Source organism: Dermacentor variabilis, chromosome 2 (assembly GCF_050947875.1).
Source record: "Dermacentor variabilis isolate Ectoservices chromosome 2, ASM5094787v1, whole genome shotgun sequence".
Lineage (NCBI taxonomy): Eukaryota > Metazoa > Arthropoda > Arachnida > Ixodida > Ixodidae > Dermacentor > Dermacentor variabilis.
In genome coordinates this window covers 219300981-219322566 of record NC_134569.1, presented here as the reverse complement: position 1 = coordinate 219322566, position 21586 = coordinate 219300981, and positions in this window count along the sequence as shown.

Genomic DNA, 21586 nt, shown 5'->3' with positions numbered 1-21586 from the left:
CTGTAAAACTATCGTTACATTAACGCGTCAGTTCCTAGAAAATTCTTTTCCCGAACTTGTTAAAAAGACGCCTATTTTTTGCCACAGCGATCGGCCCATGTGGCTAACAATTATATTACGTACCAGTGAGAGCAGACAGAATAGTCAAATTGTCAAGGTTGCACGAATGCCTTTCTTTTTTGTATAACTGACTACTTGACTGATCTTCCAATTTCACTACATTGAAGTGCGGCTCGTACGTAGCGGTACATGTTGGGGCCAGCAAGCTTTATTGAAGAGGGCCACATACCTCTTGGCCCATCTCCAGTGACGCAAATACTCGTCACGGAAGTTCCTTACAGATTTGTACACAACTTGTTTGGTGTGCCCACTTATGAAAGTTTTAGTGAGTTAGGTTGTTTGAAGAAAAGCGCATGGCAGTGGCACCTATGATGTGACCGACATTCACGTCAAAGATGTACATTGAATCTCGCACTAGCCTGCTTTCAGCTATTCAGTCGTGCAAGTCTGGCGGAACCCGTTTTGTTGAAGAAAACCAAATGAAAACTGTCTCCTTTTCAGTTACACTGATTCCCGTTATATACTTTCATTGAAATGTGGCGCACACCCAGCCTCGGCAACGCATTTAAAGTGCGGTTACATTGATTTTACGAAAGGTCCACATGTAATCAGCGAAATATAGCTAGTAAAACAGGTTCGCGTCATATGGGTCAGCTGAGGAGAGCTGCACATGTAATGCCACATACCTAGGACACAACCTGTTCAGCCTATCGGCTAGTAATGCCGTGTCGCCATAAAGACAGTCCCTCATCATTGATATAGTGAGGGGAGAGTGGACGACCCGATGGTACATGTAGGCGAGAAAGTTGACAAAGTCCTCAAACTGCCATAATGATGTCAAACCGTCGCTATCATTACGACCCCCATATATCCAGCTACTAGCTCGACAACCTGGGTCAAATACACTTTCAACCTGCAGTGCTGGAGAATCGCAGAACACCTACCTGGACTCATCACATTCATATGCCTGTATAACCTTACTCTCTCACCCTTCGGGGTAGCCGAGTAGCTAAGGCGCTAGTATACTCGGCTCGAAATTGCGGGCTAATCCCCGGCTCCGGAGATTTCAGTTTGAATGGAGGCAAGCTGCGAAGGCGCCCGTGTGCATCCTAGCGCACGTTAAAGATCCCCAGTTGGGCAAAATTCTCCGTAGACCTCCACTACGGCGTCCTTGGGACGTAACCCACTCCCCCCAATTGGCTGTAAAACTATCGTTACAATACCACGTCTGTTCCTAGAAAATTCTTTTCCCGAACTTGTTAAAAAGACGCCTATTTTTTGCCACAGCGATCGGCCCATGTGGCTAACAATTATCTTACGTACCAGTGAGAGCAGACAGAATAGTCAAATTCTCAAGGTTGCACGAATGCCTTTCTTTTTTGTATAACTGACTACTTGACTGATCTTCCAATTTCACTACATTGAAGTGCGGCTCGTACGTAGCGGTACATGTTGGGGCCAGCAAGCTTTATTGAAGAGGGCCACATACCTCTTGGCCCATCTCCAGTGACGCAAATGCTCGTCACGGAAGTTCCTTGCAGATTTGTACACAACTAGTTTGGTGTGCCCACTTATGAAAGTTTTAGTGAGTTAGGTTGTTTGAAGAAAAGCGCATGGCAGTGGCACCTATGATGCGACTGACATTCACGTCAAAGATGTACATTGAATCTCGCACTAGCCTGCTTTCAGCTATTCAGTCATGCAAGTCTGGCGGAACCCGTTTTGTTGAAGAAAACCACATGAAAACTGTCTTCTTTTCCGTTACACTGATTCCCGTTATATACTTTCATTGAATTGTGGCGCACACCCAGTCTCGGCAACGCATGTAAAGTGCGGTTACATTGATTTTACGAAAGGTCCACATGTAATCAGCGAAATATAGCTAGTAAAACAGGTTCGCGTCATATGGGTCAGCTGGGGAGAGCTGCACATGTAATGCCACATACCTAGGACACAACCTGTTCAGGCTATCGGCTAGTAATGCCGTGTCGCCATAAAGACAGTCCCTCATCATTGATATAGTGAGGGGAGAGTGGACGACCCGATGGTACATGTAGGCGAGAAAGTTGACAAAGTCCTCAAACTGCCATAATGATGTCAAACCGTCGCTATCATTACGACCCCCATATATCCAGCTACTAGCTCGACAACCTGGGTCAAATACACTTTCAACCTGCAGTGCTGGAGAATCGCAGAACACCTACCTGGACTCATCACATTCATATGCCTGTATAACCTTACTCTCTCACCCTTCGGGGTAGCCGAGTAGCTAAGGCGCTAGTATACTCGGCTCGAAATTGCGGGCTAATCCCCGGCTCCGGAGATTTCAGTTTGAATGGAGGCAAGCTGCGAAGGCGCCCGTGTGCATCCTAGCGCACGTTAAAGATCCCCAGTTGGGCAAAATTCTCCGTAGACCTCCACTACGGCGTCCTTGGGACGTAACCCACTCCCCCCAATTGGCTGTAAAACTATCGTTACATTACCGCGTCTGTTCCTAGAAAATTCTTTTCCCGAACTTGTTAAACAGACGCCTATTTTTTGCCACAGCGATCGGCCCATGTGGCTAACAATTATCTTACGTACCAGTGAGAGCAGACAGAATAGTCAAATTCTCAAGGTTGCACGAACGCCTTTCTTTTTTGTATAACTGACTACTTGGCTGATCTTCCAATTTCACTACATGAAAGTGCGGCTCGTACGTAGCGGTACATGTTGGGGCCAGCAAGCTTTATTGAAGAGGGCCACATACCTCTTGGCCCATCTCCAGTGACGCAAATGCTCGTCACGGAAGTTCCTTGCAGATTTGTACACAACTAGTTTGGTGTGCCCACTTATGAAAGTTTTAGTGGGTTAGGTTGTTTGAAGAAAAGCGCATGGCAGTGGCACCTATGATGCGACCGACATTCACGTCAAAGATGTACATTGAATCTTGCACTAGCCTGCTTTCAGCTATTCAGTCATGCAAGTCTGGCGGAACCCGTTTTGTTGAAGAAAACCACATGAAAACTGTCTTCTTTTCCGTTACACTGATTCCCGTTATATACTTTCATTGAATTGTGGCGCACACCCAGCCTCGGCAACGCATGTAAAGTGCGGTTACATTGATTTTACGAAAGGTCCACATGTAATCAGCGAAATATAGCCAGTAAAACAGGTTCGCGTCAAATGGGTCAGCTGAGGACAGCTGCACATGTAATGCCACATACCTAGGACACAACCTGTTCAGCCTATCGGCTAGTAATGCCGTTTCGCCACAAAAACAGCCCCTCATCATTGATATAGTGAGGGGATAGTGGACGACCCGATGGTACATGTAGGCGAGAAAGTTGACAAAGACCTCAAACTGCCATAATGATGTCAAATCGTCGCTATCATTACGACCCCCATATATCCAGCTACTAGCTCGACAACCTGGGTCAAATACACTTTCAACCTGCAGTACTGGAGAATCGCAGCACACCTACCTGGACTCATCACATTCATATGCCTGTATAACCTTACTCTTATCACCCTTCGGGGTAGCCGAGTAGCTAAGGCGCTAGTATACTCGGCTCGAAATTGCGGGCTAATCCCCGGCTCCGGAGATTTGAGTTTGAATGGAGGCAACCTGCGAAGGCGCCCGTTTGCATCGTAGCGCACGTTAAAGATCCCCAGTTGGGCAAAATTCTCCATAGACCTCCACTACGGCGTCCTTGGGACGAAACCCACTCCCCCAATTGGCTATAAAACTATCTTTAGTTTACCGCGTCTGTTCCTAGAAAATTCTTTTCCTGAACTTGTTAAAAAGACGCCTATTTTTTGCCACACCGATCGGCCCATGTGGCTAACAATTATCTTACGTACCAGTGAGAGCAGACAGAATAGTCAAATTATCAAGTTTGAACGAATGCCTTTCTTTTTTGTATAACTGACTACTTGACTGATCTTCCAATTTCACTACATTGAAGTGCTGCTCGTACGTAGCGGTACATGTTGGGGCCAGCAAGCTTTATTGAAGAGGGCCACATACCTCTTGGCCCATCTCCAGTGACGCAAATGCTCGTCACGGAAGTTCCTTGCAGATTGGTACACAACTAGTTTGGTATGCCCACTTATGCAAGTTTTAGTGAGTTAGGTTGTTTGAAGAAAAGCACATGGCAGTGGCACCTATGATGTGACCGACATTCCCGTCAAAGATGTACATTGAATCTCGCTCTAGCCTGCTTTCAGCTATTCAGTCATGCAAGTCTGGCGGAACCCGTTTTGTTGAAGAAAACCACATGAAAACTGTCTCCTTTTCAGTTACACTGATTCCCGTTATATACTTTCATTGAAATGTGGCGCACACCCAGCCTCGGCAACGCATTTAAAGTGCGGTTACATTGATTTTACGAAAGGTCCACATGTAATAAGCGAAATATAGCCAGTAAAACAGGTTCGCGTCAAATGGGTCAGCTGAGGAGAGCTGTACATGTAATGCCACATACCTAGGACACAACCTGTTCAGCCTATCGGCTAGTAATGCCGTTTCGCCATAAAAACAGCCCCTCATCATTGATATAGTGAGGGGATAGTGGACGACGCGATGGTACATGTAGGCGAGAAAGTTGACAAAGTCCTGAAACTGCCATAATGATGTGAAACCGTCGCTATCATTACGACCCCCAGATATCCAGCTACTAGCTCGACAACCTGGGTCAAATACACTTTCAACCTGCAGTGGTGGAGAATCGCAGCACACCTACCTGGACTCATCACATTCATATGCCTGTATAACCTTACTCTTATCACCCTTCGGGGTAGCCGAGTAGCTAAGGCGCTAGTATACTCGGCTCGAAATTGCGGGCTAATCCCCGGCTCCGGAGATTTGAGTTTGAATGGAGGCAACCTGCGAAGGCGCCCGTTTGCATCGTAGCGCACGTTAAAGATCCCCAGTTGGGCAAAATTCTCCGTAGACCTCCACTACAGCGTCCTTGGGACGTAACCCACTCCCCCAATTGGCTATAAAACTATCTTTAGTTTACCGCGTCTGTTCCTAGAAAATTCTTTTCCCGAACTTGTTAAAAAGACGCCTATTTTTTGCCACACCGATCGGCCCATGTGGCTAACAATTATCTTACGTACCAGTGAGAGCAGACAGAATAGTCAAATTGTCAAGGTTGCACGAATGCCTTTCTTTTTTGTATAACTGACTACTTGACTGATCTTCCAATTTCACTACATTGAAGTGCGGATCTTTCGTAGCGGTACATGTTGGGGCAGCAGGCTTTATTGAAGAGGGCCACATACCTCTTGGCCCATCTCCAGTGACGCAAATGCTCGTCACGGAAGTTCCTTGCAGATTGGTACACAACTAGTTTGGTATGCCCACTTATGCAAGTTTTAGTGAGTTAGGTTGTTTGAAGAAAAGCACATGGCAGTGGCACTTATGATGTGACCGACATTCACGTCAAAGATGTACATTGAATCTCGCACTAGCCTGCTTTCAGCTATTCAGTCATGCAAGTCTGGCGGAACCCGTTTTGTTGAAGAAAACCACATGAAAACTGTCTCCTTTTCAGTTACACTGATTCCCGTTATATACTTTCATTGAAATGTGGCGCACACCCAGCCTCGGCAACGCATTTAAAGCGCGGTTACATTGATTTTACGAAAGGTCCACATGTAATCAGCGAAATATAGCTAGTAAAACAGGTTCGCGTCATATGGGTCAGCTGAGGAGAGCTGCACATGTAATGCCACATACCTAGGACACAACCTGTTCAGCCTATCGGCTAGTAAGGCCGTGTCGCCATAAAGACTGTCCCTCATCATTGATATAGTGAGGGGAGAGTGGACGACCCGATGGTACATGTAGGCGAGAAAGTTGACAAAGTCCTCAAACTGCCTTAATGATGTCAAACCGTCGCTATCATTACGACCCCCATATATCCAGCTACTAGCTCGACAACCTGGGTCAAATACACTTTCAACCTGCAGTGCTGGAGAATCGCAGCACACCTACCTGGACTCATCACATTCATATGCCTGTATAACCTTACACTTATCACCCTTCGGGGTAGCCGAGTAGCTAAGGCGCTAGTATACTCGGCTCGAAATTGCGGGCTAATCCCCGGCTCCGGAGATTTGAGTTTGAATGGAGGCAACCTGCGAAGGCGCCCGTTTGCATCGTAGCGCACGTTAAAGATCCGCAGTTGGGCAAAATTCTCCGTAGACCTCCACTACGGCGTCCTTGGGACGTAACCCACTCCCCCAATTGGCTATAAAACTATCTTTAGTTTACCGCGTCTGTTCCTAGAAAATTCTTTTCCCGAACTTGTTAAAAAGACGCCTATTTTTTGCCACACCGATCGGCCCATGTGGCTAACAATTATCTTACGTACCAGTGAGAGCAGACAGAATAGTCAAATTATCAAGTTTGAACGAATGCCTTTCTTTTTTGTATAACTGACTACTTGACTGATCTTCCAATTTCACTACATTGAAGTGCGGCTCGTACGTAGCGGTACATGTTGGGGCCAGCAAGCTTTATTGAAGAGGGCCACATACCTCTTGGCCCATCTCCATTGACGCAAATGCTCGTCACGGAAGTTCCTTGCAGATTGGTACACAACTAGTTTGGTATGCCCACTTATGCAAGTTTTAGTGAGTTAGGTTGTTTGAAGAAAAGCACATGGCAGTGGCACCTATGATGTGACCGACATTCACGTCAAAGATGTACATTGAATCTCGCACTAGCCTGCTTTCAGCTATTCAGTCATGCAAGTCTGGCGGAACCCGTTTTGTTGAAGAAAACCACATGAAAACTGTCTCCTTTTCAGTTACACTGATTCCCGTTATATACTTTCATTGAAATGTGGCGCACACCCAGCCTCGGCAACGCATTTAAAGCGCGGTTACATTGATTTTACGAAAGGTCCACATGTAATCAGCGAAATATAGCTAGTAAAACAGGTTCGCGTCATATGGGTCAGCTGAGGAGAGCTGCACATGTAATGCCACATACCTAGGACACAACCTGTTCAGCCTATCGGCTAGTAAGGCCGTGTCGCCATAAAGACAGTCCCTCATCATTGATATAGTGAGGGGAGAGTGGACGACCCGATGGTACATGTAGGCGAGAAAGTTGACAAAGTCCTCAAACTGCCTTAATGATGTCAAACCGTCGCTATCATTACGACCCCCATATATCCAGCTACTAGCTCGACAACCTGGGTCAAATACACTTTCAACCTGCAGTGCTGGAGAATCGCAGCACACCTACCTGGACTCATCACATTCATATGCCTGTATAACATTACTCTTATCACCCTTCGGGGTAGCCGAGTAGCTAAGGCGCTAGTATACTCGGCTCGAAATTGCGGGCTAATCCCCGGCTCCGGAGATTTGAGTTTGAATGGAGGCAACCTGCGAAGGCGCCCGTTTGCATCGTAGCGCACGTTAAAGATCCCCAGTTGGGCAAAATTCTCCGTAGACCTCCACTACGGCGTCCTTGGGACGTAACCCACTCCCCCCAATTGGCTGTAAAACTATCGTTACATTACCGCGTCTGTTCCTAGAAAATACTTTTCCCGAACTTGTTAAAAAGACGCCTATTTTTTGCCACAGCGATCGGCCCATGTGGCTAACAATTATCTTACGAACCAGTGAGAGCAGACAGAATAGTCAAATTATCAAGGTTGCACGAATGCCTTTCTTTTTTGTATAACTGACTACTTGACTGATCTTCCAATTTCACTACATTGAAGTGCGGCTCGTACGTAGCGGTACATGTTGGGGCCAGCAAGCTTTATTGAAGAGGGCCACATACCTCTTGGCCCATCTCCATTGACGCAAATGCTCGTCACGGAAGTTCCTTGCAGATTTGTACACAACTAGTTTGGTGTGCCCACTTATGAAAGTTTTAGTGAGTTAGGTTGTTTGAAGAAAAGCGCATGGCAGTGGCACCTATGATGCGACCGACATTCACGTCAAAGATGTACATTGAATCTCGCACTAGCCTGCTTTCAGCTATTCAGTCATGCAAGTCTGGCGGAACCCGTTTTGTTGAAGAAAACCACATGAAAACTGTCTTCTTTTCCGTTACACTGATTCCCGTTATATACTTTCATTGAATTGTGGCGCACACCCAGCCTCGGCAACGCATGTAAAGTGCGGTTACATTGATTTTACGAAAGGTCCACATGTAATCAGCGAAATATAGCCAGTAAAACAGGTTCGCGTCAAATGGGTCAGCTGAGGAGAGCTGCACATGTAATGCCACATACCTAGGACACAACCTGTTCAGCCTATCGGCTAGTAATGCCGTTTCGCCACAAAAGCAGCCCCTCATCATTGATATAGTGAGGGGATAGTGGACGACCCGATGGTACATGTAGGCGAGAAAGTTGACAAAGACCTCAAACTGCCATAATGATGTCAAATCGTCGCTATCATTACGACCCCCATATATCCAGCTACTAGCTCGACAACCTGGGTCAAATACACTTTCAACCTGCAGTGCTGGAGAATCGCAGCACACCTACCTGGACTCATCACATTCATATGCCTGTATAACCTTACTCTTATCACCCTTCGGGGTAGCCGAGTAGCTAAGGCGCTAGTATACTCGGCTCGAAATTGCGGGCTAATCCCCGGCTCCGGAGATTTGAGTTTGAATGGAGGCAACCTGCGAAGGCGCCCGTTTGCATCGTAGCGCACGTTAAAGATCCCCAGTTGGGCAAAATTCTCCATAGACCTCCACTACGGCGTCCTTGGGACGTAACCCACTCCCCCAATTGGCTATAAAACTATCTTTAGTTTACCGCGTCTGTTCCTAGAAAATTATTTTCCCGAACTTGTTAAAAAGACGCCTATTTTTTGCCACACCGATCGGCCCATGTGGCTACCAATTATCTTACGTACCAGTGAGAGCAGACAGAATAGTCAAATTATCAAGTTTGAACGAATGCCTTTCTTTTTTGTATAACTGACTACTTGACTGATCTTCCAATTTCACTACATTGAAGTGCTGCTCGTACGTAGCGGTACATGTTGGGGCCAGCAAGCTTTATTGAAGAGGGCCACATACCTCTTGGCCCATCTCCAGTGACGCAAATGCTCGTCACGGAAGTTCCTTGCAGATTGGTACACAACTAGTTTGGTATGCCCACTTATGCAAGTTTTAGTGAGTTAGGTTGTTTGAAGAAAAGCACATGGCAGTGGCACCTATGATGTGACCGACATTCACGTCAAAGATGTACATTCAATCTCGCACTAGCCTGCTTTCAGCTATTCAGTCATGCAAGTCTGGCGGAACCCGTTTTCTTGAAGAAAACCACATGAAAACTGTCTCCTTTTCAGTTACACTGATTCCCGTTATATACTTTCTTTGAAATGTGGCGCACACCCAGCCTCGGCAACGCATTTAAAGTGCGGTTACATTGATTTTACGAAAGGTCCACATGTAATAAGCGAAATATAGCCAGTAAAACAGGTTCGCGTCAAATGGGTCAGCTGAGGAGAGCTGTACATGTAATGCCACATACCTAGGACACAACCTGTTCAGCCTATCGGCTAGTAATGCCGTTTCGCCATAAAAACAGCCCCTCATCATTGATATAGTGAGGGGATAGTGGACGACGCGATGGTACATGTAGGCGAGAAAGTTGACAAAGTCCTCAAACTGCCATAATGATGTGAAACCGTCGCTATCATTACGGCCCCCAGATATCCAGCTACTAGCTCGACAACCTGGGTCAAATACACTTTCAACCTGCAGTGCTGGAGAATCGCAGCACACCTACCTGGACTCATCACATTCATATGCCTGTATAACCTTACTCTTATCACCCTTCGGGTTAGCCGAGTAGCTAAGGCGCTAGTATACACGGCTCGAAATTGCGGGCTAATCCCCGGCTCCGGAGATTTCAGTTTGAATGGAGGCAAGCTGCGAAGGCGCCCGTGTGCATCCTAGCGCACGTTAAAGATCCCCAGTTGGGCAAAATTCTCCGTAGACCTCCACTACGGCGTCCTTGGGACGTAACCCACTCCCCCAATTGGCTATAAAACTATCTTTAGTTTACCGCGTCTCTTCCTAGAAAATTCTTTTCCCGAACTTGTTAAAAAGACGCCTATTTTTTGCCACACCGATCGGCCCATGTGGCTAACAATTATCTTACGTACCAGTGAGAGCAGACAGAATAGTCAAATTGTCAAGGTTGCACGAATGCCTTTCTTTTTTGTATAACTGACTACTTGACTGATCTTCCAATTTCACTACATTGAAGTGCGGCTCGTACGTAGCGGTACATGTTGGGGCCAGCAAGCTTTATTGAAGAGGGCCACATACCTCTTGGCCCATCTCCAGTGACGCAAATGCTCGTCACGGAAGTTCCTTGCAGATTGGTACACAACTAGTTTGGTGTGCCCACTTATGAAAGTTTTAGTGAGTTAGGTCGTTTGAAGAAAAGCGCATGGCAGTGGCACCTATGATGTGACCGACATTCACGTCAAAGATGTACATTGAATCTTGCACTAGCCTGCTTTCAGCTATTCAGTCATGCAAGTCTGGCGGAACCCGTTTTGTTGAAGAAAAACACATGAAAACTGTCTTCTTTTCCGTTACACTGATTCCCGTTATATACTTTCATTGAATTGTGGCAAACACCCAGCCTCGGCAACGCATTTAGAGTGCGGTTACATTGATTTTACGAAAGGTCCACATGTAATCAGCGAAATATAGCTAGTAAAACAGGTTCGCGTCATATGGGTCAGCTGAGGAGAGCTGCACATGTAATGCCACATACCTAGGACACAACCTGTTCAGCGTATCGGCTAGTAATGCCGTGTCGCCATAAAGACAGTCCCTCATCATTGATATAGTGAGGGGAGAGTGGACGACCCGATGGTACATGTAGGCGAGAAAGTTGACAAAGTCCTCAAACTGCCATAATGATGTCAAACCGTCGCAATCATTACGACCCCCATATATCCAGCTACTAGCTCGACAACCTGGGTCAAATACACTTTCAACCTGCAGTGCTGGAGAATCGCAGAACACCCACCTGGACTCATCACATTCATATGCCTGTATAACCTTACTCTATCACCCTTCGGGGTAGCCAAGTAGCTAAGGCGCTAGTATACTCGGCTCGAAATTGCGGGCTAATCCCCGGCTCCGGAGATTTCAGTTTGAATGGAGGCAAGCTGCGAAGGCACCCGTGTGCATCCTAGCGCACGTTAAAGATCCCCAGTTGGGCAAAATTCTCCGTAGACCTCCACTACGGCGTCCTTGGGACGTAACCCACTCCCCCCAATTGGCTGTAAAACTATCGTTACATTACCGCGTCTGTTCCTAGAAAATTCTTTTCCCGAACTTGTTAAAAAGACGCGTATTTTTTGCCACAGCGATCGGCCCATGTGGCTAACAATTATCTTACGTACCATTGAGAGCATACAGAATAGTCAAATTGTCAAGGTTGCACGAATGCCTTTCTTTTTTGTATAACTGACTACTTGACTGATCCTCCAATTTCACTACATTGAAGTGCGGCTCGTACGTAGCGGTACATGTTGGGGCCAGCAAGCTTTGTTGAAGAGGGCCACATACCTCTTGGCCCATCTCCAGTGACGCAAATGCTCGTCACGGAAGTTCCTTGCAGATTTGTACACAACTAGTTTGGTGTGCCCACTTATGAAAGTTTTAGTGAGTTAGGTTCTTTGAAGAAAAGCGCATGGCAGTGGCACCTATGATGTGACCGACATTCACGTCAAAGATGTACATTGAATCTCGCACTAGCCTGCTTTCAGCTATTCAGTCATGCAAGTCTGGCGGAACCCGTTTTGTTGAAGAAAACCACATGAAAACTGTCTCCGTTTCAGTTACACTGATTCCCGTTATATACTTTCATTGAATTGTGGCAAACACCCAGCCTCGGCAACGCATTTAAAGTGCGGTTACATTGATTTTACGAATTGTCCACATGTAATCAGCGAAATATAGCCAGTAAAACAGGTTCGCGTCTAATGGGTCAGCTGAGGAGAGCTCTACATGTAATGCCACATACCTAGGACACAACCTGTTCAGCCTATCGGCTAGTAATGCCGTTTCGCCATAAAAACAGCCCCTCATCATTGATATAGTGAGGGGATAGTGGACGACGCGATGGTACATGTAGGCGAGAAAGTTGACAAAGTCCTCAAACTGCCATAATGATGTGAAACCGTCGCTATCATTACGGCCCCCAGATATCCAGCTACTAGCTCGACAACCTGGGTCAAATACACTTTCAACCTGCAGTGCTGGAGAATCGCAGCACACCTACCTGGACTCATCACATTCATATGCCTGTATAACCTTACTCTTATCACCCTTCGGGTTAGCCGAGTAGCTAAGGCGCTAGTATACACGGCTCGAAATTGCGGGCTAATCCCCGGCTCCGGAGATTTCAGTTTGAATGGAGGCAAGCTGCGAAGGCGCCCGTGTGCATCCTAGCGCACGTTAAAGATCCCCAGTTGGGCAAAATTCTCCGTAGACCTCCACTACGGCGTCCTTGGGACGTAACCCACTCCCCCAATTGGCTATAAAACTATCTTTAGTTTACCGCGTCTCTTCCTAGAAAATTCTTTTCCCGAACTTGTTAAAAAGACGCCTATTTTTTGCCACACCGATCGGCCCATGTGGCTAACAATTATCTTACGTACCAGTGAGAGCAGACAGAATAGTCAAATTGTCAAGGTTGCACGAATGCCTTTCTTTTTTGTATAACTGACTACTTGACTGATCTTCCAATTTCACTACATTGAAGTGCGGCTCGTACGTAGCGGTACATGTTGGGGCCAGCAAGCTTTATTGAAGAGGGCCACATACCTCTTGGCCCATCTCCAGTGACGCAAATGCTCGTCACGGAAGTTCCTTGCAGATTGGTACACAACTAGTTTGGTGTGCCCACTTATGAAAGTTTTAGTGAGTTAGGTTGTTTGAAGAAAAGCGCATGGCAGTGGCACCTATGATGTGACCGACATTCACGTCAAAGATGTACATTGAATCTCGCACTAGCCTGCTTTCAGCTATTCAGTCATGCAAGTCTGGCGGAACCCGTTTTGTTGAAGAAAACCACATGAAAACTGTCTCCTTTTCAGTTACACTGATTCCCGTTATATACTTTCATTGAAATGTGGCGCACACCCAGCCTCGGCAACGCATTTAAAGCGCGGTTACATTGATTTTACGAAAGGTCCACATGTAATCAGCGAAATATAGCTAGTAAAACAGGTTCGCGTCATATGGGTCAGCTGAGGAGAGCTGCACATGTAATGCCACATACCTAGGACACAACCTGTTCAGCCTATCGGCTAGTAAGGCCGTGTCGCCATAAAGACAGTCCCTCATCATTGATATAGTGAGGGGAGAGTGGACGACCCGATGGTACATGTAGGCGAGAAAGTTGACAAAGTCCTCAAACTGCCTTAATGATGTCAAACCGTCGCTATCATTACGACCCCCATATATCCAGCTACTAGCTCGACAACCTGGGTCAAATACACTTTCAACCTGCAGTGCTGGAGAATCGCAGCACACTTACCTGGACTCATCACATTCATATGCCTGTATAACCTTACTCTTATCACCCTTCGGGGTAGCCGAGTAGCTAAGGCGCTAGTATACACGGCTCGAAATTGCGGGCTAATCCCCGGCTCCGGAGATTTCAGTTTGAATGGAGGCAAGCTGCGAAGGCGCCCGTGTGCATCGTAGCGCACGTTAAAGATCCCCAGTTGGGCAAAATTCTCCGTAGACCTCCACTACGGCGTCCTTGGGACGTAACCCACTCCCCCCAATTGGCTGTAAAACTATCGTTACATTAACGCGTCTGTTCCTAGAAAATTCTTTTCCCGAACTTGTTAAAAAGACGCCTATTTTTCGCCACAGCGATCGGCCCATGTGGCTAGCAATTATATTACGTACCAGTGAGAGCAGACAGAATAGTCAAATTGTCAAGGTTGCACGAATGCCTTTCTTTTTTGTATAACTGACTACTTGACTGATCTTCCAATTTCACTACATTGAAGTGCGGATCTTTCGTAGCGGTACATGTTGGGGCAGCAGGCTTTATTGAAGAGGGCCACATACCTCTTGGCCCATCTCCAGTGACGCAAATGCTCGTCACGGAAGTTCCTTGCAGATTGGTACACAACTAGTTTGGTATGCCCACTTATGCAAGTTTTAGTGAGTTAGGTTGTTTGAAGAAAAGCACATGGCAGTGGCACTTATGATGTGACCGACATTCACGTCAAAGATGTACATTGAATCTCGCACTAGCCTGCTTTCAGCTATTCAGTCATGCAAGTCTGGCGGAACCCGTTTTGTTGAAGAAAACCACATGAAAACTGTCTCCTTTTCAGTTACACTGATTCCCGTTATATACTTTCATTGAAATGTGGCGCACACCCAGCCTCGGCAACGCATTTAAAGCGCGGTTACATTGATTTTACGAAAGGTCCACATGTAATCAGCGAAATATAGCTAGTAAAACAGGTTCGCGTCATATGGGTCAGCTGAGGAGAGCTGCACATGTAATGCCACATACCTAGGACACAACCTGTTCAGCCTATCGGCTAGTAAGGCCGTGTCGCCATAAAGACAGTCCCTCATCATTGATATAGTGAGGGGAGAGTGGACGACCCGATGGTACATGTAGGCGAGAAAGTTGACAAAGTCCTCAAACTGCCTTAATGATGTCAAACCGTCGCTATCATTACGACCCCCATATATCCAGCTACTAGCTCGACAACCTGGGTCAAATACACTTTCAACCTGCAGTGCTGGAGAATCGCAGCACACCTACCTGGACTCATCACATTCATATGCCTGTATAACCTTACACTTATCACCCTTCGGGGTAGCCGAGTAGCTAAGGCGCTAGTATACTCGGCTCGAAATTGCGGGCTAATCCCCGGCTCCGGAGATTTGAGTTTGAATGGAGGCAACCTGCGAAGGCGCCCGTTTGCATCGTAGCGCACGTTAAAGATCCGCAGTTGGGCAAAATTCTCCGTAGACCTCCACTACGGCGTCCTTGGGACGTAACCCACTCCCCCAATTGGCTATAAAACTATCTTTAGTTTACCGCGTCTGTTCCTAGAAAATTCTTTTCCCGAACTTGTTAAAAAGACGCCTATTTTTTGCCACACCGATCGGCCCATGTGGCTAACAATTATCTTACGTACCAGTGAGAGCAGACAGAATAGTCAAATTATCAAGTTTGAACGAATGCCTTTCTTTTTTGTATAACTGACTACTTGACTGATCTTCCAATTTCACTACATTGAAGTGCGGCTCGTACGTAGCGGTACATGTTGGGGCCAGCAAGCTTTATTGAAGAGGGCCACATACCTCTTGGCCCATCTCCATTGACGCAAATGCTCGTCACGGAAGTTCCTTGCAGATTGGTACACAACTAGTTTGGTATGCCCACTTATGCAAGTTTTAGTGAGTTAGGTTGTTTGAAGAAAAGCACATGGCAGTGGCACCTATGATGTGACCGACATTCACGTCAAAGATGTACATTGAATCTCGCACTAGCCTGCTTTCAGCTATTCAGTCATGCAAGTCTGGCGGAACCCGTTTTGTTGAAGAAAACCACATGAAAACTGTCTCCTTTTCAGTTACACTGATTCCCGTTATATACTTTCATTGAAATGTGGCGCACACCCAGCCTCGGCAACGCATTTAAAGCGCGGTTACATTGATTTTACGAAAGGTCCACATGTAATCAGCGAAATATAGCTAGTAAAACAGGTTCGCGTCATATGGTTCAGCTGAGGAGAGCTGCACATGTAATGCCACATACCTAGGACACAACCTGTTCAGCCTATCGGCTAGTAAGGCCGTGTCGCCATAAAGACAGTCCCTCATCATTGATATAGTGAGGGGAGAGTGGACGACCCGATGGTACATGTAGGCGAGAAAGTTGACAAAGTCCTCAAACTGCCTTAATGATGTCAAACCGTCGCTATCATTACGACCCCCATATATCCAGCTACTAGCTCGACAACCTGGGTCAAATACACTTTCAACCTGCAGTGCTGGAGAATCGCAGCACACCTACCTGGACTCATCACATTCATATGCCTGTATAACATTACTCTTATCACCCTTCGGGGTAGCCGAGTAGCTAAGGCGCTAGTATACTCGGCTCGAAATTGCGGGCTAATCCCCGGCTCCGGAGATTTGAGTTTGAATGGAGGCAACCTGCGAAGGCGCCCGTTTGCATCGTAGCGCACGTTAAAGATCCCCAGTTGGGCAAAATTCTCCGTAGACCTCCACTACGGCGTCCTTGGGACGTAACCCACTCCCCCCAATTGGCTGTAAAACTATCGTTACATTACCGCGTCTGTTCCTAGAAAATACTTTTCCCGAACTTGTTAAAAAGACGCCTATTTTTTGCCACAGCGATCGGCCCATGTGGCTAACAATTATCTTACGAACCAGTGAGAGCAGACAGAATAGTCAAATTATCAAGGTTGCACGAATGCCTTTCTTTTTTGTATAACTGACTACTTGACTGATCTTCCAATTTCACTACATTGAAGTGCGGCTCGTACGTAGCGGTACATGTTGGGGCCAGCAAGCTTTATTGAAGAGGGCCACATACCTCTTGGCCCATCTCCATTGACGCAAATGCTCGTCACGGAAGTTCCTTGCAGATTTGTACACAACTAGTTTGGTGTGCCCACTTATGAAAGTTTTAGTGAGTTAGGTTGTTTGAAGAAAAGCGCATGGCAGTGGCACCTATGATGCGACCGACATTCACGTCAAAGATGTACATTGAATCTCGCACTAGCCTGCTTTCAGCTATTCAGTCATGCAAGTCTGGCGGAACCCGTTTTGTTGAAGAAAACCACATGAAAACTGTCTTCTTTTCCGTTACACTGATTCCCGTTATATACTTTCATTGAATTGTGGCGCACACCCAGCCTCGGCAACGCATGTAAAGTGCGGTTACATTGATTTTACGAAAGGTCCACATGTAATCAGCGAAATATAGCCAGTAAAACAGGTTCGCGTCAAATGGGTCAGCTGAGGAGAGCTGCACATGTAATGCCACATACCTAGGACACAACCTGTTCAGCCTATCGGCTAGTAATGCCGTTTCGCCACAAAAGCAGCCCCTCATCATTGATATAGTGAGGGGATAGTGGACGACCCGATGGTACATGTAGGCGAGAAAGTTGACAAAGACCTCAAACTGCCATAATGATGTCAAATCGTCGCTATCATTACGACCCCCATATATCCAGCTACTAGCTCGACAACCTGGGTCAAATACACTTTCAACCTGCAGTGCTGGAGAATCGCAGCACACCTACCTGGACTCATCACATTCATATGCCTGTATAACCTTACTCTTATCACCCTTCGGGTTAGCCGAGTAGCTAAGGCGCTAGTATACACGGCTCGAAATTGCGGGCTAATCCCCGGCTCCGGAGATTTCAGTTTGAATGGAGGCAAGCTGCGAAGGCGCCCGTGTGCATCCTAGCGCACGTTAAAGATCCCCAGTTGGGCAAAATTCTCCGTAGACCTCCACTACGGCGTCCTTGGGACGTAACCCACTCCCCCAATTGGCTATAAAACTATCTTTAGTTTACCGCGTCTCTTCCTAGAAAATTCTTTTCCCGAACTTGTTAAAAAGACGCCTATTTTTTGCCACACCGATCGGCCCATGTGGCTAACAATTATCTTACGTACCAGTGAGAGCAGACAGAATAGTCAAATTGTCAAGGTTGCACGAATGCCTTTCTTTTTTGTATAACTGACTACTTGACTGATCTTCCAATTTCACTACATTGAAGTGCGGCTCGTACGTAGCGGTACATGTTGGGGCCAGCAAGCTTTATTGAAGAGGGCCACATACCTCTTGGCCCATCTCCAGTGACGCAAATGCTCGTCACGGAAGTTCCTTGCAGATTGGTACACAACTAGTTTGGTGTGCCCACTTATGAAAGTTTTAGTGAGTTAGGTTGTTTGAAGAAAAGCGCATGGCAGTGGCACCTATGATGTGACCGACATTCACGTCAAAGATGTACATTGAATCTTGCACTAGCCTGCTTTCAGCTATTCAGTCATGCAAGTCTGGCGGAACCCGTTTTGTTGAAGAAAAACACATGAAAACTGTCTTCTTTTCCGTTACACTGATTCCCGTTATATACTTTCATTGAATTGTGGCAAACACCCAGCCTCGGCAACGCATTTAGAGTGCGGTTACATTGATTTTACGAAAGGTCCACATGTAATCAGCGAAATATAGCTAGTAAAACAGGTTCGCGTCATATGGGTCAGCTGAGGAGAGCTGCACATGTAATGCCACATACCTAGGACACAACCTGTTCAGCGTATCGGCTAGTAATGCCGTGTCGCCATAAAGACAGTCCCTCATCATTGATATAGTGAGGGGAGAGTGGACGACCCGATGGTACATGTAGGCGAGAAAGTTGACAAAGTCCTCAAACTGCCATAATGATGTCAAACCGTCGCAATCATTACGACCCCCATATATCCAGCTACTAGCTCGACAACCTGGGTCAAATACACTTTCAACCTGCAGTGCTGGAGAATCGCAGAACACCCACCTGGACTCATCACATTCATATGCCTGTATAACCTTACTCTATCACCCTTCGGGGTAGCCAAGTAGCTAAGGCGCTAGTATACTCGGCTCGAAATTGCGGGCTAATCCCCGGCTCCGGAGATTTCAGTTTGAATGGAGGCAAGCTGCGAAGGCACCCGTGTGCATCCTAGCGCACGTTAAAGATCCCCAGTTGGGCAAAATTCTCCGTAGACCTCCACTACGGCGTCCTTGGGACGTAACCCACTCCCCCCAATTGGCTGTAAAACTATCGTTACATTACCGCGTCTGTTCCTAGAAAATTCTTTTCCCGAACTTGTTAAAAAGACGCGTATTTTTTGCCACAGCGATCGGCCCATGTGGCTAACAATTATCTTACGTACCATTGAGAGCAGACAGAATAGTCAAATTGTCAAGGTTGCACGAATGCCTTTCTTTTTTGTATAACTGACTACTTGACTGATCCTCCAATTTCACTACATTGAAGTGCGGCTCGTACGTAGCGGTACATGTTGGGGCCAGCAAGCTTTATTGAAGAGGGCCACATACCTCTTGGCCCATCTCCAGTGACGCAAATGCTCGTCACGGAAGTTCCTTGCAGATTTGTACACAACTAGTTTGGTGTGCCCACTTATGAAAGTTTTAGTGAGTTAGGTTCTTTGAAGAAAAGCGCATGGCAGTGGCAACTATGATGTGACCGACATTCACGTCAAAGATGTACATTGAATCTCGCACTAGCCTGCTTTCAGCTATTCAGTCATGCAAGTCTGGCGGAACCCGTTTTGTTGAAGAAAACCACATGAAAACTGTCTCCGTTTCAGTTACACTGATTCCCGTTATATACTTTCATTGAATTGTGGCAAACACCCAGCCTCGGCAACGCATTTAAAGTGCGGTTACATTGATTTTACGAATTGTCCACATGTAATCAGCGAAATATAGCCAGTAAAACAGGTTCGCGTCTAATGGGTCAGCTGAGGAGAGCTCTACATGTGATGCCACATACCTAGGACACAACCTGTTCAGCCTATCGGCTAGTAATGCCGTTTCGCCATAAAGACAGCCCCTCATCATTGATATAGTGAGGGGATAGTGGACGACCCGATGGTACATGTGGGCGAGAAAGTTGACAAAGTCCTCAAACTGCCATAATGATGTCAAACCGTCGCTATCATTACGACCCCCATATATCCAGCTACTAGCTCGACAACCTGGGTCAAATACACTTTCAACCTGCAGTGCTGGATAATCGCAGCACACCTACTTGGACTCATCACATTCATATGCCTGTATAACCTTACTCTTATCACCCTTCGGGGTAGCCGAGTAGCTAAGGCGCTAGTATACTCGGCTCGAAATTGCGGGCTAATCCCCGGCTCCGGAGATTTCAGTTTGAATGGAGGCAAGCTGCGAAGGCGCCCGTGTGCATCGTAGCGCACGTTAAAGATCCCCAGTTGGGCAAAATTCTCCGTAGACCTCCACTACGGCGTCCTTGGGACGTAACCCACTCCCCCCTATTGGCTGTAAAAATATCGGTACATTACCGCGTCTGTTCCTAGAAAATTCTTTTCCCGAACTTGTTAAAAAGACGCCTATTTTTGGCCACAGCGATCGGCCCATGTGGCTAACAATTATCTTACGTACCAGTGAGAGCAGACAGAATAGTCAAATTGTCAAGGTTGCACGAAGGCCTTTCTTTTTTGTAAAACTGACTACTTGACTGATCTTCCAATTTCACTACATTTAAGTGCGGCTCGCTCATAACCGTACATGTTGGGGCCAGCAAGCTTTATTGAAGAGGGCCACATACCTCTTGGCCCATCTCCAGTGACGCAAATGCTCGTCACGGAAGTTCCTTGCAGATTGGTACACAACTAGTTTGGTATGCCCACTTATGAAAGTTTTAGTGAGTTAGGTTGTTTGAAGAAAAGCACATGGCAGTGGCACCTATGATGTGACCGACATTCACGTCAAAGATGTACATTGAATCTGGCACTAGCCTGCTTTCATCTATTGAGTCATGCAAGTTGGCGGAACCCATTTTGTTGAAGAAAACCACATCAAAACTGTCTTCTTTTCCGTTACACTGATTCCCGTTATGTACTTTCATTGAATTGTGGCAAACACCCAGCCTCGGCAACGCATTTAAAGTGCGGTTACATTGATTTTACGAAAGGTCCACATGTAATCAGCGAAATATAGCCAGTAAAACAGGTTCGCGTCAAATGGGTCAGCTGAGGAGAGGTGCACATGCAATGCCACATACCTAGGACACAACCTGTTCCTCCTATCGGCTAGTAATGCCGTTTCGCCATGAAAACAGCCCTTCATCATTGATATAGTGAGGGGATAGTGGACGACCCGATGTTACATGTAGGCGAGAAAGTTGACAAAGTCCTCAAACTGCCATAATGATGTCAAACCGTCGCTATCATTACGACCCCTATATATCCAGCTACTAGCTCGACAACCTGGGTCAAATACACTTTCAACCTGCAGTGCTGGAGAATCGCAGCACACCTACCTGGACTCATCACATTCATATGCCTGTATAACCTTACTCTTATCACCCTTCGGGGTAGCCGAGTAGCTAAGGCGCTAGTATACTCGGCTCGAAATTGCGGGCTAATCCCCGGCTCCGGAGATTTGAGTTTGAATGGAGGCAACCTGCGAAGGCGCCCGTTTGCATCGTAGCGCACGTTAAAGATCCCCAGTTGGGCAAAATTCTCCATAGACCTCCACTACGGCGTTCTTGGGACGTAACCCACTCCCCCAATTGGCTATAAAACTATCTTTAGTTTACCGCGTCTGTTCCTAGAAAATTCTTTTCCCGAACTTGTTAAAAAGACGCCTATTTTTTGCCACACCGATCGGCCCATGTGGCTACCAATTATCTTACGTACCAGTGAGAGCAGACAGAATAGTCAAATTATCAAGTTTGAACG